The 20,379-nt window shown below is 54.1% G+C and overlaps 1 protein-coding gene across 7 annotated transcripts in view; it reads left to right on the top strand.

Annotated features, from left to right (window-relative positions):
* The window catches only part of LOC126530845 (poly(rC)-binding protein 3), a 421,321-nt gene that overhangs the window by 159,057 nt on the left and 241,885 nt on the right, over positions 1-20,379 (top strand). Inside the window, exon 1 of one of the 7 annotated variants that reach the window (XM_050178143.3) lies at positions 16,463-17,622. The exons of the other annotated variants lie outside the window; for them this stretch is intronic. The gene's annotated coding sequence lies outside the window, so the exon portion shown is untranslated. Of the gene's footprint in view, positions 1-16,462; positions 17,623-20,379 lie in introns of those variants that run through there. 7 annotated transcript variants of the gene reach the window in all.

The following is a 20,379-nucleotide window of genomic DNA, read 5'->3' as shown; positions in this document are numbered from 1 at the left end:
GTGACTATGAATTAGAGAAGTAGTAATTTACCGGGGACAGCTGTGGCTGAAATTCTCGGCAGTATATATATGGATTCTGTGTTATGCCTCTGGCGCGTGCTGGGTTAGTTACGTGTTGTGCTGCTCTCTTGCAGAGTTACTAAAGTCGCGCAGCCAACCTCGCCGATCCTACGTAGCTGCCGCGCTCGCTGAATGTCTGACGTTCGACTCTGGATGCGTGGTGAGCGCATTGTGCTAGAGGTGTAATGCGAGGAAACCGTTGCGTTGAAGAAGAGGTGAAAAAAAAAAAAAAGAGCATGGGTGTGTCCCATTGCGGCTTTACGCTCAAGTCGATGTTGCTCTTTTGAGGCGTTGAACGTATTAAATGAGTTATTGAATCGCCGCCGCCAAATTAAGCGCTCTGATCAGAGTGACCTGCTTTTCGATGAACAAACAGGCGTGAAAGTAGACGGCATTGGTAGCGGTGATGCAGTGGCTTCATCCCTTTGTCGCTGAGAATCGCTCTCCTCTCCGTCTAAGATGAAAATCATGGCGCGCGTTCGAACGACCTGTCGGAGTCGCGCGCGCCAGGCGTTTTGTCACTTACGGTTATGACTTTCCGTGAGCGTCGACGCCTGTGGAAGGACCGCGCATTTCGAGTCTCTTCTGCAACTGGGAGAACGCGGCGCGGTGTGGCTGATCGCGTCGTCTTAAGCCGAGCGCGCTGAATTAAGGGCGGCAGTCACAGGGGGGAGTAGCAAGGGAGTGGGTCTCCGAGCCCCCCAATGATCGGACGTGGAGTGGGTGGAAAGAACGTGGCCGTTTAATTTAACGGCGCCGTGGAGCGCGTCGGGTGCCTCCAGCTTCTTCTTCTTCTCGTATGCCCCGAGACCGACTCCTCGTGGTCCGCCGTCCGTGGGCGGGCGGGTTATCGATTTCGCTGAAGTCATTATTCATATTAAGGGGTCTCGCACGGCAAGTAAGGGTACGTAGGGGGCATACAAGGGGGGAGAAGGAGGAGGAGGTCGCGAGTTGCTGCCGCTCTGCGGTGTGCGGACGCGTGTCCGCATCGCACGACGTATTACCTTCGCACTGTTGTCGTGCAGGCGCTATCGTCCCGTTCATTCGCGGCGGCCGCTCCCTGAGCTGGTCGCCGGCTAGAGATCACGGTACCTTTGCAGTCAGCCCTCTCAACCGTTCCGTTGCATGGTACACGCACACTTACACAGACGCACTTATCTCTCGCATCGGGTATGCTCTGTTCGATCTTGGCTTGCGCGCAGTTACGTAGGAAAAGAGCGAGTAAATGGTACATTTCAGAAACGCATTGCACTTGGTCTTTCATTTTTAAAGTGATACAGCTCAATTCAGCGCTTTAGCTCTCGTATGTCCCGTTTTATTTTTCAACTTTTTTTTTAATTGTACGCGTGAGGTAATAAAACGTAGCTACTACAGCCTGTCTACTTTCGCAGTATGTGCTTTCGTGCTGGGATCTGCGAGTATGAGCTGAAATGCGTTCAAAACAAACTCTAGAACTTCGCCTACACATGTTGACTCGCTTAGGAGAAGCGCGTTCAGCAAAAGTGTACACTTCACTGGTTATGATATGCGTGCAATAATTTGACAGCTTTATCTGCGTATTTGAGAGACCAACTGGCGCACTTTCACAAGAGAGTGAGCTGACTTGCAGCTACTGAAGCCGGCAACAGGAAATACATTTGCCTCTTTCTCTCGGCGTACATCACATTACGCTCTCTGTGTCGCAATGTTTCCAGCCGTGACCAAATAGAATACATATTTGTTGTAACATTGCCCGTTGTTTCGTGAGACTATTCCACGTCGGGTGTTAACCACACTCTTCGGACGAAACGTGTGCCAGTGAGTATCCGCAGTAATAAAATGTTAAACACCTTGAACATTGTTGCGGCGGAATTGCAGCTTCCTCACTGCGAATTATAATGTGCAAACGCGAGCGTCGGACGCTGTCGCACTGAAACTACGTAGAAGTGCGCACCATGCGGTGGCAAGTTGTTACACGATGTAAGGAATGGGTTAAGCGGGCTTCTCCTTGTAGAGACTCTTACTGAGGTGGAGCCAGATGTCAGGCGTGCTTAGCGTTTTTGGCGCATGTGCAGAGAAGAAACAAGAGAGAGAGAGAGAGAGAGATAGAGCGAGGGAGAGATAGATCCATCGGAAGTACTGTGGGCCGACTGATCCTCCTAAAAGGAGCAATGTAATTACAAATGACGTCGCGCTTGCGATTACGAGAGAAGCAGCGTCGGCCTGAAAAAGGAAAAGGAAAAGAAACTGATTTGTCTCCGTAAATTGCGCAAAGAAAAATACCCAGTTCGTATTTTTTCCACCTTTCTTATCGACTTTCGCGTTTATAGTCTGGATGTCGTCGTAAAGCCGCGTCTGAGTCGCCAGATGTGTGTGTGTGTGTCTGTCGACAAGAGGTTCTATCTCAGGCCCCGCTCATTGAGCTAGCGCGGCTCTGATTCATGTAGAAGGCGCCAGAGCTCGTGCCTGCACAGCTGTGGCCGCGCTAACGTCTGTTCGGTACGAGTAAGCCTTCACACTATAGCTAGCCTATGCGGCTACAGCACCGAGTGGCGAGTTTGAAAGATAACACGCGTACTGAATCGAGTCGAGCTCAATCAGCCGCTAACAGCCGATTACGCGGTGCCTCAGGTGACCCCAGGCAGCGTTTGCGATGCGTGTGCTTCGAAAGGCTCGAGGGTCCTCCTGCGTGTTCGATTTCAATTGGAGTCTGTAAAATACTTAAGTGTTCGGGTTGGCCGAGCGAGCCCGGGGCCCCTCGAACGTCGTCAATTTATATGCAGTGCTACGTGCTTGTAATGCTAGCCGACACCGGGGCTGCGGTTATGTTTGATTCGGCGCCCGCGTCGGCTACTTGAAGTGGCCTTGAAGTGCGCACCTCGTGGTTCGCGTCGCCCTGTGGTTCGCCTGAACCGACGGTCACATATTAAGGGCGAAATCAAAAGGAACTGATAAAAAGTTCGCTCTGTTCAGGGAACGAGGTGTGGCTTAGGCGGATGCTCGGCTGCGGTGATGTTGCACGCAATTATCGGGACGCACGCGGAGCGAGTGCTTGCCCGCGTGGGGCTCATGCCTGCGCGCGTGCAGTTAACCGTCGAGCGGAGGGACCCGGCAGTGGGCGGGTGGGCGACTTCTCAATCCCCTCCCCCTTCAGTGCTCACCCCTTCCAGACACGCACAACCATCGAACGCGCGCTCGCGTCTGAAGCCCGGCTTGCCCATCTGAGCGGAGCTGATGTGCAGACGTCTCCAGGGGAATCGCTCGATTCCGCGGCCAGGAATTCTAATCAGTTTTTGGCCGGTGGGTGGGTGGGAGGGAGGGAGCTGGGGACAAGGGGTGGCCTCGGGCGCCGCCGCATATCGCCCGAAATAAGCGGGCGGGCGGACCTGTTTTTGAAAGAGACGGGCCGTCGCTTGCGTGATGGGCAGCGGACGTGCGCAGGTCGCGATATTTTCCAGATGGCGTTTCGCCGCTCGTTGTTCTGCGCCGCCGTCGCTGCCGAAGTCGTGGATTGGGCCGCCGGGAAAATAGGCACCGGGAATAGGCAAAAGAGCTCGCTTCTTTTCTTTCTTTTTTTATCACTCCCCAGCTTTTCGTTTTCTTTTTTTTTTTTGTCTGTCTGTACGTCCAGCGCAGCCTCAAAGGCGTAAACGCGTCACTTGGATGACAGCCGGGCGTTTTCTGTTGTGAGCTCCCGCATATCGCTTGGCTTATTTATACATGTGCGATGTCCCGTCACACTCTCTCCCTCTCTTGATTCCAGCGTTTCGACAGCGCGTCGTTTGCTCCGTCGTCTTCGGTCGGATCTGGCATCGGTCAGCGGTGTGAGCTCACTTGAGAAAACATTGACATTTCACTTCGTTTTGCGCGTGTACTTTGTGTCTGCGCGCGCGCGTGTGTGTGTGCATGTGCATCTCGGTGTTTTTTGACCGCCGATCTCATTTCTTTATTTTTTGGATCATGTGAATAACCTTATGTCCACGTGGGCTTCCATGAAGTCCATGACCGATTTAGCTGACAGTCTCGGCACTGTCGACCAGCGAGTGACACAGGACAATAAGCGGACATCGTTCTGTTTAATGTATGCTAGGTGACTTTGTTCGCAGAATGGCGCTACTTCCATCCTCCATCTAGAGCGCGCTGAATTAAGTAACGCATGCTTTAGACGACTGTCCTGCTGCGGTGCACGTTAGGTTCCATATTCTCGCGTGACCTCGCTGTGTGGCACACAACCCAGTCGGACAGGAAATCCATCCGTAGAGTTGATGGAGACATCAAGGCACGCGTATAATGGAGTTATTATGGGGCAATCTTAATCAATACGAGGATGCTAAAGTAGGCATTTAAAAATATATCACCGGCTGTCCATGTCTTACTGTGGATCCATGATCGATCAGTTGGCCATGTATGCGTTTTTGTTCTTCTCTTCACTACTTTCCTTGAAGTTTCGAGGTACGTTTTACAGCGAAGTTTTTAAATAACAGTGAGCGATGGTCAAAAGTGAACGGTACCATGTGTTTCGTGGGAGCAGATAACATGCGATATCGACTCTGCATCTTTACGATACTTGGCCATTATCACTGGGCTATCACTGTGTCGGTACGCATGCTGGCTCGCGTGAATGCGAACGCACCGCCGCGCTCTCAGCTGAGAAAAGAAAGCTCGAAGCTTGGCTGCAGGCAAATGTATGGTCGCAGAGCGCGTGCGCGGCCGCTTGCGACTCCGGCGCGCGGTCTGCGTCCGACGAAAATCCTATTGACCCGGCGAGGCCGCGGTGGCGACCGACCTGCGTGCGTGCGTGAGTGCTTGCTCTAGCTCCTGCGACGGTTGCCTGTCCGCTGACCCGTAAGCTACCGCTTCCCGCGGTCGCAGCGCCGGGCGAGGTGATTACCGGCCTTCCCCTTCGTCCACGCTTTCTCTCTTTCCTCCTGCTCTCTGTACGGATTTTCGCTAACGTTAGAAAGAAAAAATGGGGATGAGGGAGAGTTGCGTGCGGCGTGTGTGTTACGCAGAGAAGGCAAGCCGTACCCGCGGCTGATCGAAGGTGTTTAGAGAGGGGAGGCGACGCGGCTGCTGCGGCTATATGGTGGCGCCGGAGCTTGCGCGGCCTTTTGGTTCGCACGCGACGTGCACGAAAATAATAAGGGAGGTCCCGGAGAGGCTTCATTCCCTGCGCTTCCTTCCGTCCTCCATTTCTTCCTTTTTTTTTCGGGAGAGGAAGAGGGATGCGACGGTGGGTGGCGGTGTGTTTCGTTCGATTTCCGTTAGGCGCGTATTCGCGCGCGCGTTCGAAGTGCGAGCATGCGCGTGCCTCTCTCTCTCGGCTTGTTCTTCGCGTGCCTGGCCGGACAATAGAACGGGGCGGGCAGAGGGTGCCCTTGCTGCAGGCAAACTGAGCTACGCAAGAGGGTGCCTGAGCGTTCCCGTTCACTCTGTTGCGCGAAGGCAGGAAAGGGCGGCGGAGGAAGGATCGAGGCGGGAGTGATGATAGCACTATGTGGAAATGGGCTAGGCCGAACGAAATCGGCGAAACAATGCGGGTCCTCTCGCGAGAGACGCGAGCGCGCCCCGGCCACGTGACGGCTGCCCCTTCCTTGGTTGTGCTCGAGGTGTGAATGAAGGCTTCGCGCGAGGCGTGTTGAAAGAAGGCGCGCTTGAACCGTAACAGCTCCGCGAGCCCTTCCTTTCGCGCAGTGGACGACGTGGACGAGAGGGAGGAGGTGACTATGTTAATTAGGTCGATCTCCCTCTCTCTTCTCTCTCTCTCTCTCTCGAAAGAAAAGTGACCTGCATTTGCGAGTAAGGCAGGCATTTAAAAAAATATATATATAGCGCGACAAAAGATGTCCCTCCCCTTTAACAAAGCCCGTTCGTTTCGTCTAATCGAAGTGTGCAGCCTCCCGCACCTTTGGCGCCCTGTGGCTGCTCTCTCGGCGGTGAACGGAAAACCGGGCGCGCGAGGTGTATTAGCGCGTGCGTACACCGTTCTCGGGTTCGTCGTACGCCGGCACGCTAATGCGATGCACTGTGCGTGTTCGTCCCGCGCACGTGGAGGACACAAGCTAATAAGAGAGAGAGAGAGAAGACGACCTAATAAAGTCGCGCGCTGTTTCGGCAATAGCGCGGGTAGTGTGACTTTACGCCGATATTAAGCGGGTGCGTAAGCTGACGGCGAGTAACTCTGATTGGCGCCAGCTGCCGCACTCTTCGCTCGCCCGTCGTCCCGGCGTCAAAAGCTGGCTCGTTAATTTCGTCGCCTTGCCTAATGAACGATTTCATTCCGAGAGAGAGAGAGAGAAATAAACGAAAAGAAAATTGAGAAAACCCGTATAGCTGTCTCTTTCCCTGCATTCCGCTTGTTGGCGAAGCTAATGAAGCGGCGTGACAGTACGCGGAGCAACCTGTGCTTGCCGAAAGTGCCTCTCGGTCCCGCAGCTTGGACTGATTGGGTGCGTAGAGTGCTCGCAAAACTACAGCCGCGCTTTACCGGCGGCCGAAATGGCTCGCAAGATTGCGAATGCCATTGTATAGCGCGCGGACGAGGCTCAAAATAATCCGCTTCGACCGTACGAGCGCACGATCGCGGTGGAGGAGGCGTATTTTAGGCGTATCGAAGGGGCCCTCCGGCTTCGAGGGCGACGCACAGGAAGTGCGGATGAGGGATGGGGAACCCGGGAACGGTCAGAGGGAGGAAAGGGCGGCCGCGACGAATTGCGGCGAGCGGAGGACAGAGCCTGGGCCTGGTCGGCTGGTTGGCAGGCAAAAGGTGAAAGCAAAGCGCTCAGCGCAGGACGACGCGAAAACGGCCTGGAGACGCTCGCGCGCTTCTGTTCGGAGAACCTTGGAAATTGATTCCCTTCCCCGACTTTTTCTCTCTTACCCCCTCCCAAAGTGAAAGCGGCTCGAAAAAGGGGAGATTATTCTGCAGGCGGAATCGGAATGAAAGCGACCCCTCCTTGGATTGGATATTGTTGGCCGGTAACGCAGTGAGAGAACAGAGAGGTGGTGAGAAGGGCTTTAGGAAAATGGGAAGTGGTTGGGAGGAGGGTATTGCGCTATAAGTTGCGGTCCAGCGTCGCAGAATGGACAGGTGCGCTTGGTTAGGCGCTGCCCCGTTCCGGCTGCAAAGCGGGTGATATGCAGAGCTTTTCGCGGGCGGCGGCCTCGTGGAGAAGGGAGATTGCGTCTCGGAGACGCCGCCTTGCGCACGCTCGTTGATTGAGTCCGGTGCTCCGCGCCCAACAAATAAATCCGTGTGGTTGGCGCGGCGTTTGTAAAGTTCTTTGAGAGTGCGAGGGCTTTTACGCTCTTTCATTGTTTTGCTCGACGTCCAAGCCTGCTCGCTTGTGGGTTTTCAGCGTCAGCTGCGGCAGCCCAGCTTTCGTAAGCGTAAGTGCGAGAATGACGGTGACGCCGCGGCTTTTTGTTTTCGTTGTTGGAATCGTACCGCTGGCACGAGTTGTTGGGGTCTCGGTTCAGACGCCCGTTATTGCCAATGGGTCGCAAGTCCCAAGGGTAGCGTTGGCCTGGCGGCCTGGGGCACTGGAAGCATCCGAAGGTCCCGGCAAAGCATGAGAAGACTGGTAACAGAACAACTGGTTTATTCTAACATAGCAAAAGAGCGGCCGGTCAGGTCGACCGGAGTGGAGAGACGGGAGAGCACGTAACTCAACAGTACAAATCGGAGCCTCTCCTCTGGCGTCCGGGGCAGCTGCTCTTATACCCTCGGCGTCGCGGTCCAAAAGGGAAGGAGGGAAGGTCACGGGATGAAGGTCACGGGACGGCGCAGCAGGAGCCCACGACGGCGCGAACTGTTGAGCCGAGAGACCTCCAGGCTCCTCATTCGGGGAACTCCGCTCCCCGGCTGCCGCGCTTTGACAAGCGAGGGCACACACACACACACGCACACACGAAGACACGTGGCACTGAAACACGCCTGGACACGCTTGGCGGGTAGGCGTCGCGGCGGCGTCGGACGGGCCAAAATGTCCGCCGCTTTGAACAAAGCCCCGGCGTCCGTTGCATCCGCGCCGGCATTACCGCGCGTTGTAGGCGAAACGTAACAGACCGCCCCGCCGGGGGAAGGAGATCCCGATGGTCAGGGGACTGCATCCGCTGTCCGGAGGGATGTCGCTCGATGATGCTCATAACCGAAGTTGGGCGTCCTTGGGCGTTTCTTGAGCGCAGCGCACAGAGAAGGCCTCGTTCTCACGTTCAGGTGCACACAGGACACTGCAAAGTGACTTCGGGAGAGTTGACATTTTTGTTCTCGTTTCCGGCAAGCGTTAGAACCACGCCAAAAGTCAACCGCTCAGTCAGCAAGCACGGCACAACCCTCACTAAGCCCTGCCAGGCTCTTTCCCCCTTTTTACTGCTGCCTAGTTCCTTACAGTAGTTTAGCAGCACTCAGAACGCGTCCACAAATCGGAAAAATTGCACTAAAAAGCACATCATCACTTTGAAACACTACACAAAAGCAATAGGTTAAAAATCCTGCCTCAGGAAGAAAAACATCAGTAACAAGCAATTTTGAGGCTGATTCCCACGTTAGGGGCTTCGACTTAAGCCATCGGCGTTACCGTTGAGACTCCCCTTTTTGTAACGCACCTCAAAGGAATATTGTTGCAAAGCGAGGCTCCAGCGCAGGAGGCGGCCATTTTTGGGAGAGATGGTCTGCAGCCATTGGAGAGGGCAGTGATCCGTTTCAATGATAAACCTCGAGCCAGCTAGGTAACATGACAATTTCTGAACGGCCCACACGATACACGCACACTCTTTCTCGGTGGCGCTATACGCCTGCTCACGACTCGTCAGCTTACGACTAGCATACAGGACGGGGTGTTCTACTTCTCCATTTTCCCGTTGGCACAGTACAACGCCCATGCCTCGCTCACTAGCATCACACTGAACAACGAACCCTTTTGTGTAGTCGGGCGATCGTAGCACAGGCTGGCTTGTTAGGGCGCTCTTTAGGGCGCTAAAAGCTCTTTCCTTCGTCTCATCCCAGACGACTGTTTGCGGCTCTGTCTTTCTTAGAGCATCCGTTAGGGGTGCCGCGATATCAGAGTACCTGGGGATGTACCTCTGATAGTAGCCGGCGACACCTAAGAACGACCGAATATCGGTCTTCGTGCGCGGTTGCGGGAAGTCTCGCACAGCGGCCACCTTTATTTCAGAGGGGCGGCGACGACCCCGACCAATCACGTGTCCGAGGTAGACAACCTCGGCCTGTGCTAACTGGCACTTGGGAGCCTTGACTGTCAAGCCCGCATCGCGCAGGCGGGTTAGCACTGCCCGCAAGTGCGCCATATGCTCAGGCCAGGATGCGGAGAATATCGCTACGTCGTCTAGATACGGTAAAGCGAATTCTTGCTGTCCCCGCAACACTTTATCCATGAGGCTTGAAAAGCAGTATGGCGCGTTCTTCAAACCAAAACTCAAAACTTTAGGACGGAATGTCCCCATTGGTGAAATGAATGCCGCATACCTACTAGCCTCTTCTGTAAGTGGAACCTGCCAATAACCCCTGACAAGATCTAGGGTGGAAATAAACTGAGCGCTACTCACTCTCTCAAGGCGCTCCTCGATGTTAGGGATCGGATAAATTTGATCCTTAGTGATGGAATTAAGCCTGCGGTAGTCGACGCAAGGACGAGGTTCCTTGCCCGGTACCTCAACTAAAATCAAAGGGGAGGTATAATCACTCTCACCCGCTTCAATAACACCGAGCTGTAGCATTTTCTTTACCTCAGCCTCCATAATATCGCTCTGGCGGGGTGACACCCGGTACGCCTTGGATCGTACTGGCTCTGGGGAGGTAAGTTCTATGTCATGAGTAAGGACAGAAGTCCTACCAGGCCTCTCAGAGAACAGACCTTGAAACTCTTGTAAGAGCTGGTGTAGTTCGGTTTTCTGCTCAGGCGACAGCGATGCTTTACTTATTAAGTCACTAATGACTTGATCGGTGTCTTTCCTGTTCGTCACTGAGCCTAGTCCCGGAAGCTCGATCGGAAGCTCTTCTAACTTTCCCGCATCGGGAATTTCCTCTCCAGTATCTGGTGCCTTTAACGCTACAGGCTCAATTTTATCCCGTTCGGGCGTGCTCTGAATACTAGCTTGCTGCGCCTCTGACCCTTTCTCATCGTTCAACAACGTCGGCCCCGCAACTACCGCCTTTTCAGCGAGCTCCCGAACCTTCGATCTGGTTAAGGCCTGAACGCTAGCCTCACCAAACAAAAGCCCCTTCTCGCGCAGGAGGTGATCGGACCTGTTTGAAAATAAGTACGGGTACTGGGGGGGCAGCATAGATGACACTGCGGCCTCCGTCTCAAGTGCTCCGAAAGGTCCTTCAATAAGCACTTTTGCTACCGGCAGACACACGCTATGAGCTTCCACTGCTTGCTTGATCCATGCGCACTCGCCCGTGAACATATCGGGTTCTACGTAAGAGGGATGAACTACATCCATCGTGGCTGCGGTATCGCGAAGCACTCGGCACTCTTTCCCGTTCACGAGGAGGTCTCGCATGTAAGGCTCGAGAAGCTTCATGTTCTCGTCAGTGCTGCATATAGACAAAAACACGACTTTTGGTTTTGTTTCTGGGCACTGCGCCGAAAAGTGACCAGGCTTCTGGCACGTATAACACAGGCGCGCTTGCCTCGCCTCGAACCGCTTTCTGCGTTCGGCTTCGGCTGCCGCCGTCTCCTTACGTTCGGTCGGACACTGCGCCGAAAAGTGACCCGGCTTCTGGCACGTATAACAAACGCGCGCTTGCCTCATCTCGAACCGCTTTCTGCGTTCGGCTTCGGTTGCCGCCGTCTCCTTACGTTCGGTCGGACTGCTTTCACTCGCATCCGCACTACGTGTATCCCCCTTTGCTCTCAAGGGTGTGAACTTCGGCCTCTCAAACTTGGAGCCAAATTCCCCCTTTTGACCGTCCTTAGCTCCGCGAGCCCGACGCGTCACAAACTCCTCGGCTAACTCAGCGGCTCTAGCCACCGTACTAACGTCTGGCCTATCCAAGACCCAGTACCGCACGTTCTCAGGTAACCGACTATAAAACTGTTCTAGCCCGAAACACTGCAGAACTTTCTCATGGTCACCAAACGCTTTCTCTTCTTTGAGCCACTCCTGCATGTTTGACATAAGCCTGTACGCAAACTCTGTATATGACTCACTTTTGCCTTTCTCATTTTCCCGAAACTTCCGACGGAACGCCTCCGCTGACAGCCGGTACTTTTTTAGCAGACTCGATTTCACTTTGTCGAAATCCTCTGCCTCCTCTCTCTCCAAGCGAGCGACTACGTCGGCCGCCTCGCCGGGTAGCAAAGTGAGCAAGCGCTGTGGCCACGTTTCCCGAGAGAACCCCTGCTTCTCGCACGTTCGCTCAAAGTTAACCAGGAACAAACCAATGTCCTCTCCAAGCTTAAACGGCCGCATCAGGTCAGTCATTTTGAACAATACTCGTTCTCCTGCACCGTGTGCCTGACTTCCATTACGAGCGCGTTCCATCTCTAACTCGAGACGCTTCATTTCCAAAGCGTGTTGACGGTCGCGCTCTCTTTCTTTCTCTTGTTGCTCTCGTTCTATCTGTTCTTTACGTTCGCGCTCATCTTTCTCTTTCTGTTCTTTAAGTTCGCGCTCATCTTTCTCTTTCTGTTCTTTACGTTCGCGCTCCTGTCTTTTTGCCGTCTCCCTCTCCTCAATGGTCTCAAGGCATTCCGACAGCTCGTCATCCTCAGCTTCTAACTCAAGAATAGCCCTTAGCAGTTCTGGTTTTCTGAGTTTGTCTGAGACATCCAGACCCAACTCTCTCGCAAGCTCCAGCAATTTCGGTTTGCGCAACGACTTCAAATCCATGGCTGCTCTGAATGCTGCTTTCTCTACTGCCTACTATTGTCTTGCCGCAAACTAACCCGGTAGCAACGACAACCACAATTACCAGCTCTGTTTCTGACACTAACAAAAGCCTGGCAAAACTCAGAAGAAGAAAGTCCCGCACTCACCAAACCTCGCAGCCAAGAATTCCGCGCAGTCGTTCCGCTGCAGGCAACCAGTCATCACACAGGGCTCGTTGCGCTGCTCCCGGATGGTCGTTGAGCTGCTCAGCATACAGTCAACCGCATCTCTTCGCTGCTGGCCTCCGTTGTCGCGATCCCACCGCTGCCACCAGATGTTGGAATCGTACCGCTGGCACGAGTTGTTGGGGTCTCGGTTCAGACGCCCGTTATTGCCAATGGGTCGCAAGTCCCAAGGGTAGCGTTGGCCTGGCGGCCTGGGGCACTGGAAGCATCCGAAGGTCCCGGCAAAGCATGAGAAGACTGGTAACAGAACAACTGGTTTATTCTAACATAGCAAAAGAGCGGCCGGTCAGGTCGACCGGAGTGGAGAGACGGGAGAGCACGTAACTCAACAGTACAAATCGGAGCCTCTCCTCTGGCGTCCGGGGCAGCTGCTCTTATACCCTCGGCGTCGCGGTCCAAAAGGGAAGGAGGGAAGGTCACGGGATGAAGGTCACGGGACGGCGCAGCAGGAGCCCACGACGGCGCGAACTGTTGAGCCGAGAGACCTCCAGGCTCCTCATTCGGGGAACTCCGCTCCCCGGCTGCCGCGCTTTGACAAGCGAGGGCACACACACACACACGCACACACGAAGACACGTGGCACTGAAACACGCCTGGACACGCTTGGCGGGTAGGCGTCGCGGCGGCGTCGGACGGGCCAAAATGTCCGCCGCTTTGAACAAAGCCCCGGCGTCCGTTGCATCCGCGCCGGCATTACCGCGCGTTGTAGGCGAAACGTAACATCGTGCAGCTGTGGTGTTCCTGCGCAAAAAAAAAATTCACCGGCGATTAAGATACACCCTAATCCGAAATTACGTGTTTTCGTTTCGCGATATCGTGCGGCACGTTGCAAAGAGAGCGAAATGTGACGCGACTGTGTCGCTAATCTGGACATCGCGAGATGCAACGCGTGGGTGACGCGTGCGCGCGATTCACAGCCGCCGCCGATGACAGACCTCCCAGGCGAGGCGCGCTACTGGGGCGTCATCTTGTAGCTATCATCGCCGCACTACGCTTTCCTTCTCACGATTTCGCCATACCCTCATCCTCCGCTTTTCTCCTCGTATCTGTCGTCCCCCGCTGCGATCCGCGTTCGCATTTACAACCTTCGCTGTGCTCTTTCGCTCGGTTACGTCGACGCTCGCCGCAGCAGCAGGAGCTGTGCCCTAGAATGCGGGGTTGACAACAGTAGCTCACTGAGCGTGTGAGAGAGGCGGGACATAAATTTACATGTAGATTTATTAGCTCTTACACATCCGTATTCACGCATACAGCTTTCTCGATTTTGATCAGACACCAACTAGAGTAAACTTACGTCAGGTTTATGACAGCGGGGTGCACCACCCGCTCATTGTAAAAGACACAGGTACACTTTCAGGAGCTTTCAAGAATCTCTGGGACGCTCGAGATCGCTGTTATTTCCTTCGCGTGGTATTGCCAATTTGCGTTGCGTGCACACGACCCTCTGTGTTCAGCGCACCCCCTCCCCCCCTTCCACTTTCGCCATTCATTTAATTATTTTGTACTGGGCTCCGTCTATCGTATGCAAAGAGGGTTTCGTAAGTCGATTTAAGATGCCCCTTTGTCTGAATATTCCGGTATAGGCATTTCCTTAAGGTATGACAGCAGGCTTTGTAGCTCGCCTGCAGGCAGAGAAAACGAGGATCCTTTAGGCTTTGTTTTGCAGGTACGTACTACGTCCACAAGAATAGTGACTATTCCGCGGAAGACCTCAGTTGACTGAATTAGGTTTCCTTGATTCGTCTTTGTTCATCGTGTTACTTCTTTTCTGCTTTGATACATATGGACTGTTCTGCTGTTTGGATGCCATTGCTCCCTTTTAGACAGAATTGGTTAGAAATTAAGACTTTTCTGGGATTAAGTGGCTCAGACATGTAGCTGGGAAACGGGCGCGTTCTAAGCGCACACCAATTTTGCCTCTTCGGAAGTAATCGCCCTAGGTTTCACAATATTTATGAAGAGGTCTGCCACTGCAAGGATCGTAACGGTATGCGGAGGCTGTGCTCGCTATGCTGCGATGTACGTCTCATTAAAGTAAAGTCAACGCATGAGGGGCATATTTCACGCTTGACACCTTGGACCTTTCTATTTCATCTACGTTCTCGGTGCCCTCGTTCAACTGGATGTGGGCAATTCCCTCCCTGCAAGCTGGAATGCTCAGCAGAGATGAGTGAGATGCTGCCGCGCATTGTTGCTATAGAAACCGTGATCAAGAGACAGAAGGGGACACTGTTTGTGCGATGCGCCGAAGCCGAGCCCCGCTATGGAGATGGGAGAAGGGTAGGGTAGAGGTGGGAAGGGGGGAGATAGGCGACGACCGTGTCGGTCGCGGAGAAGACTCGTCTCAGCACCCGGGAGCTGTCGTGTTTATGCGGCGTGCAGCGGTATAAGCAGGCGAGCGCCCCGCGCGTTGGGTTGGGTGCGAGGGAGGACTGTGGTGAAAGAGGAGGATGAGGAGGGCTCGACAGCTGCAACCGAGTCGAGATGTGAGTTAATTGCTGGGGCTGCCTTGCCGCCGTTTTTCTCCTCTAAGCCGCAGATGCTGGCCCGCGATAGCAGCCCTTGCCAGCCGAAACTTGCGCTGGCTGGCTGCCGTCAACGAAGCGAGCGTCGCGGCAAGGCGCGTTAGGGCTGGCTGTGTGCTAAGCGTTCACGTATCTGCAGGCCTGCACCCGACAGGGACTGCCGAGCGGTGTGTGGACCGCGGTAGTTCGCGTGACGAACGGGCGAAATGTCCGGCTTTCGTTCGGAAAGTGACCTGAGCGTTTTGGGAAGACGAGCGTAGCGGGTTGACAGCGACGCACTGGGGTGGTTTCCTCGTGGCGGTCGAGCAGTCCACCCGTGATTTGCGACCTTAACGCATCTTAGCATTTGACCTGCGCAATCTGCGCACTTGTAAAGGCCAGCCTGTAAGACTCGGGGGTGTGGCTAGCGAGGCACGACGTATGAAATGGGAAAAAGCAACTGTAGAGATATAGAGATATATAGAGCTATAGTGGTCCAACTGCAACGGGGCTAGCGAAGGGCAAATCACTAAGAAGAACGAAGCGCACGTGAGTAAACACTGGCTGAAATGTCATATTTAAATGGGCACTGCGATACCCTAATAAGTCTATTGTCCACAAGGTGCCCGTCACCATCTTGGAGTTGACCGCGCACTGATCGATGTCGGGCATAGACGGTGAGGTGTCGCCCCTAAGGCATCACGGACAGGAAAAAGGAAGGTTAGGAAGCTTACGTTTGCGTGGAGCAGCTGTGGGTCGGTGACGCCGCATTAACCTCTGCGCAGGGAAATTCGTGCCGCGAACGACGATTTATGCGAGATCGCCGTGAGCGTTATCGCGTCACGCTCACCACGCGTGCGTGACCTGCCCCCCACCCTCTTCTCTCCCTCGCCCCCCGCCCCCCCCCCCCCTCTCTCTCTCTTCGCGTGTCCACGGTACCTCCGTGATGCTAGAGAGGACGCAGCGAGGTGGAGGATTCGCGGGCCCTACAGAGCGGCCTCGGCACGGCGCCGGTGTTCCTCGGCCGTTGCGTCGTTGTGCGCTCTTGGAGGCCAGCGCTCTACGTTGAAGGGGAGACTTAAGCGTGGCAGGAAGGTGCTGTTAACTATCGACCGTGTACGACGCGGCAGTGAGTGGCCGAGGCCCGCGTGTGGCCGTATAATAGGAGTGTGCGAGCGGTTGGCGAGAGGCACGCGTTTGTGGGTCTTGCCTGCATGCCTGTTTGCTCGCCTGCCCTGAAAGCAGGGGGGAGGTTGTGGGAAAGCGCTCTCTCTCTTCTCCGAGAAACTCGTTAAGGAGCCCGAGCGTCAGCAGGTGTGTTTCTCCCTCGGACGCGATGGCTGTGCGCGTGCGCGAGCGGCCGTAATAGTAAACACGCCATGTCCGGTGCTCGCGCGCGTCGACAGAGTGATGGCTTGGAGGAAATGCTACGTCGACGCGGCGGGAACAAAACGGCGGGGCCTTGAAGATGACTCAGTGTACAGACGGTGTGGAAACGATCTGGACGTGCTCTTTGGAATTGACCGGGGCTTAATCTCATCCCCAGCTTGTCCACGTCGTCTGTGCCCATATGGCTCCTTCCTCGAGTCGGTTTTGTAAGCTAGATAAGTTTTTCATGTCATGTTCGAGTGGCTCGCCCGACTCTGAGACGCGAGTGTTTGAGCCAAAATTAACGTCCTAGCTTTTCGCCTGCCATTCGCTATTCCATTCACCATTCACATTAGCGGGGACGAAGACGAAAAAGTAAACGTTTATGGTTCCCAGAGGGGCAAGACAACGACGTGAATGTAGTGTATGTTTATGTAGTATATATGTTTATGTCTGTTCTGTGCATCGTATCTTAGCTTGTATGGCACACTATTTTCTTAAACTTGCATTATCCAATGCATTATCACGCCCTAAGAACTTGGGAGCGTGAAGTTATTTGCAGGCGCGCTGTTTGCATTAGTGACGTTCAGTACCCTTGACGCGACTATTTTGGTTCCGCAAGCTCTCACGTATATATGAAAAGAAGCTGTGTTTGAGTGCTTAAGCCAGCGGAAGGATAGCCCTTTCTTTTGCTAAGTCTTTATTTTCTCATATCCAGGCCAGGCGCAGTTAGGGCGTCTTTAACATACACCGTTCTGGAGTCTTGCGCTGACTGCTCCTCGCAGAAAATAGGGCAGACCAATAATCTATACCATTAGCGCACGCCAGGCTGAGGCGTCACGGCCTTCCCAACTGCTGAAGCAAACAGGTTGCTCGCTCATATCGAAAAAGAGAAAGTGGAAGAAGAAAAAGAAAAGAAGGAAAAACAGAAAAGCTCTTGGCTTGCGGAGGAAGAGACCGCGCACGTCTCGCCGCGCGCCCGCGGGTCTCTCCCAGTGCGGGCCTGTTGACAAGTCAGGTGCCAAAGTGGCAGCAGGCAGCTGCAGAAAAAGCAAAAACGCACAAGCACAACGTCGGGCGGCACAAACAGTGACAGGAAGAGTACGCGATCGATTTCCCCCGCGCCCGTCGTCGTCGTGTGCAAGGGAGCGCCCGCGAACGCGCGCCGCCGCGTTTGGAAATCAAGCGACAATCAGCCTGCAATCATCCTTCCATCCACACCGCCGCCGCCGCAGCGCAAGCACAGAGCGCGCGGCGAGCGGGCGGGCGGGAGCGCGCGCATGCGAGTGAGCGAGCGGGCGACGGAGGGGAGCAAGGGCGGGGCGCCAGGGATGAAGAAGATGCGGAAGATGCTGGGGAGGATGGGGAGCGATGCGCCCGCCGGAGGGCGCGCGCGACGCGCACGCGCGCCGGGCCGGCACGGCGCGCCGCCTGCCGCCGCCGCCTCCGCCGCGGCCAGTGTTGCCGCCGCCGTCGCGCCGTGGGGTTCCCCTGCGCCCGTGTCTCCTGGAGCCAACCTTCTTGTGACGTCTCTCTTCTCGCCCACTCTTCTGGCCCGGGCCGCTTTGATGAGTCCGCGACGCTCCGCTCCTCCGTGCGCGCAGCCTCTCGAGCCTCGCCGACGCTAGGTGAGTGGGCGGCCACGCACGCCGCTTCCGAGGGAAAAGAAAAAACAAAAACGCGTTGCCGCTGCCCGGCCGAACATGTGCGCCCCGCGGCCAGCGCGGCGTGCCTCCTCGCTCGAGTCGCCGCCGCAGCAGCGCCGGCATTGCTGCGCGCGTCCCGATGGCGGGAGAGGAGCGGCCCAGACGGCGTGGCGCAGTAGTACAGCGGCCACCGCATGCTGCTGCTGCTGCCGCGTCCTCCCATCGCACGCGCCAGCGGCAATGTTGATTTGCGGTTCGGCACTCCGGATGAAATGTCACTGCGACGTCGCGCCGGTGGCGTCGAGAGAAGTGGCGCAGCTTCCGATTGCCGCTCGTTCATTGTTAGGCCGCTGACATATGTCCGGCGTGTTCGCATTTCCAGGTGTGCAGAGCGGTCTCCGATGGAACAGGCTTTAGGATATTCGGAATGTTAGCGCAGTGTCGGACGAGCTTGATTTGGAGAAAGGTGTCCCTTGTGTGGATGTGGACGAGCGTCCCGAAGCTAATGTCCTCGTCTGTCGCAGTGAAGTTGAAGGACTTTAGCATACGTAAAGCGAGCGTGAATAACTAATTTCGCTAGTCTGTCAGCTCTGGTTGTCTAAGTTATTTTCGTTCGGGCGACTTTCTCTCAAAGCCGCTTCACAGCGGATCCAGGCTAGTCGCACAAGATACGTTTATATTTCTGCATGACAGCAAAATGAGTGTATCTTCTTGCAGTGCTTCTTTTGGTGACCACTTTTACAAGCTAATGCGAAATTTAGAACAAAATATAATTCAGCGCGCGGGAAAGCAGGCTTTACGTGAGCGTTTTGTCTGACACGCACATTTATTAGTGCGGTAGTATTCCGCAGGTTTGTTATGTTTCTGGCGGCGCCACTTGAGTAGTGCCTGACAGTCGTTAGCCACGCTTAATGCACACGCATCCTCGAAGAGCGCGGTCAATTGAGCTTCTGCTGCCTGCTTTCCTCTTTCATTGTCATTGGTCATACGGTGTCACATCTTCAATCCGCGTCCCATAAGGCTCATGTAACGTCGCGCGCGACGTGCTTTTCCGTCACGTGCTACTACTTGGCAGCGTCAATTTATGCGTCAATTCATGCGTCATGTCGTTTTCGTAGAATGCGCACGGTCTTAGTGTGAGGTGCTTGTTTTCACTGAGTTGCTAAATTATCGCTACCTAGAGGGGAGCGAGATAGATTTATACGAAGGGTCATTTAGAAGGTTAACTGGAATAGCATCAGCTTCTTGCCCAGTTTTTAGAGAGGAAATAAGGACCAAGCTTATACATAAAGAGACCATACCGTCAGTACAGCGCGCGCAGTGAGGTCACACGGCTCAGTTAGAGGCGTTCATTCGCGCCAGCAGGTCACGGAATGCCGCAGGTCGCAGTGCCGTTAAAACCCCGCTCTGTTTACCACCCGACGTCTTAGCGGTCGCCGAAATGTAAACCGCATTTTTAAATGTCTGCCGTTATGGAACACATATATACCACGATGGCAAGAACAGTTTCCTAAAACTTTAATCCGACATGGGACTGATGCGTTATTCTTAGGTCTTTCTCTCTCTCTCTCTCTTTTCCCTTTTCCTACTGTGATTCGCCTCACGTTTACCTAAACGTCGATGAGTTGGTGACAGCGCAACATTAGAAGAAAGAATCAGCAGATCAACAACAACAACCACAAAAAGTTCTGGAGTTTTACTTGCCAAAACCACGATATGATCGTGAGGCACGCCGTAGTGGGGGACTCCATAATAATTTTGACCATCTGAGGTTCTTTGACGTGCCCTTAACGCACGGAACACGGCCGTTTTTTTTTCATTTTGTCCCCATATCAATGCGGCCGCCGCGGCCGGGATTCGATCCCGTGACCTCGTGGTTAGAAGCGCAACACTATAGCTGCTAAACCACCGCGGCGGGTCAGCAGATATTTAACCATTCCTCCGGCACTGAAATTGTTTACTGCATACAGCCTGCTAGCTGATCTAGACAAATAGACGATGATCCCGTCTACACAAATTAACAGAACTTTGAAAAGAGTGCCAAGCTACGCGCGAGCTTTGTGTGGGCTTTACGTGAAGCACGGATGAGTCGTGACCTCATGACATACCTCATGTCACGGAATAAATGAACCTGTATTCAGAACGTCGTTAGCGCAGGACTCTTCCCGCGCTTTTAGTGAACAAACAGGAGAATAGATGTATAAATACGCGATTCTATCGAAGCGCTGTCCACAACAACAGGTCTGTGTTTAAAACATGCTAAATGGATTTATCATGCCTACCCAGATTTAATTTATTAGTTGCGTTAATCGCGCGCTTTTGTCCTTTCGCTTCTACAGTTGATTATTTACCTGCGTCTCATAAAGCACTGACGCATCCAGTTAATGCTGTAATTGGATGTTTGCTTCAGCATCATTGTTTGAAAGCACTGAACTACTGTTTGCCGTGCGGTGTACGACTTCTGATTTAATACTTTCCCGAAACAACTTAGTCAATTCGATTTATATATTACGCGACACGCACGCAAGATAGAACAGAAGTGATGAGAGAGAGAGAGGTCATAAGTGAAAGGCAGGGAGGTTTGTTGAAGAGATAACGGCTTCAGTTAAGTTGCCACCGTCTTCGTTGAATGTCACACTTTGCTATGAAGTTTGATACGGGCTCCTGCTGACTTGCTGCGTTCTGATATAACGTGCTGTAGCTTTTGTGATGGTGCATGCGCGCAGCCGCGTAGTACCA

This window comes from Dermacentor andersoni, chromosome 5 (genome assembly GCF_023375885.2).
Source record: "Dermacentor andersoni chromosome 5, qqDerAnde1_hic_scaffold, whole genome shotgun sequence".
In the NCBI taxonomy this organism is placed as follows: domain Eukaryota; kingdom Metazoa; phylum Arthropoda; class Arachnida; order Ixodida; family Ixodidae; genus Dermacentor; species Dermacentor andersoni.
This window is presented reverse-complemented; position numbering and strand designations above follow the sequence as displayed.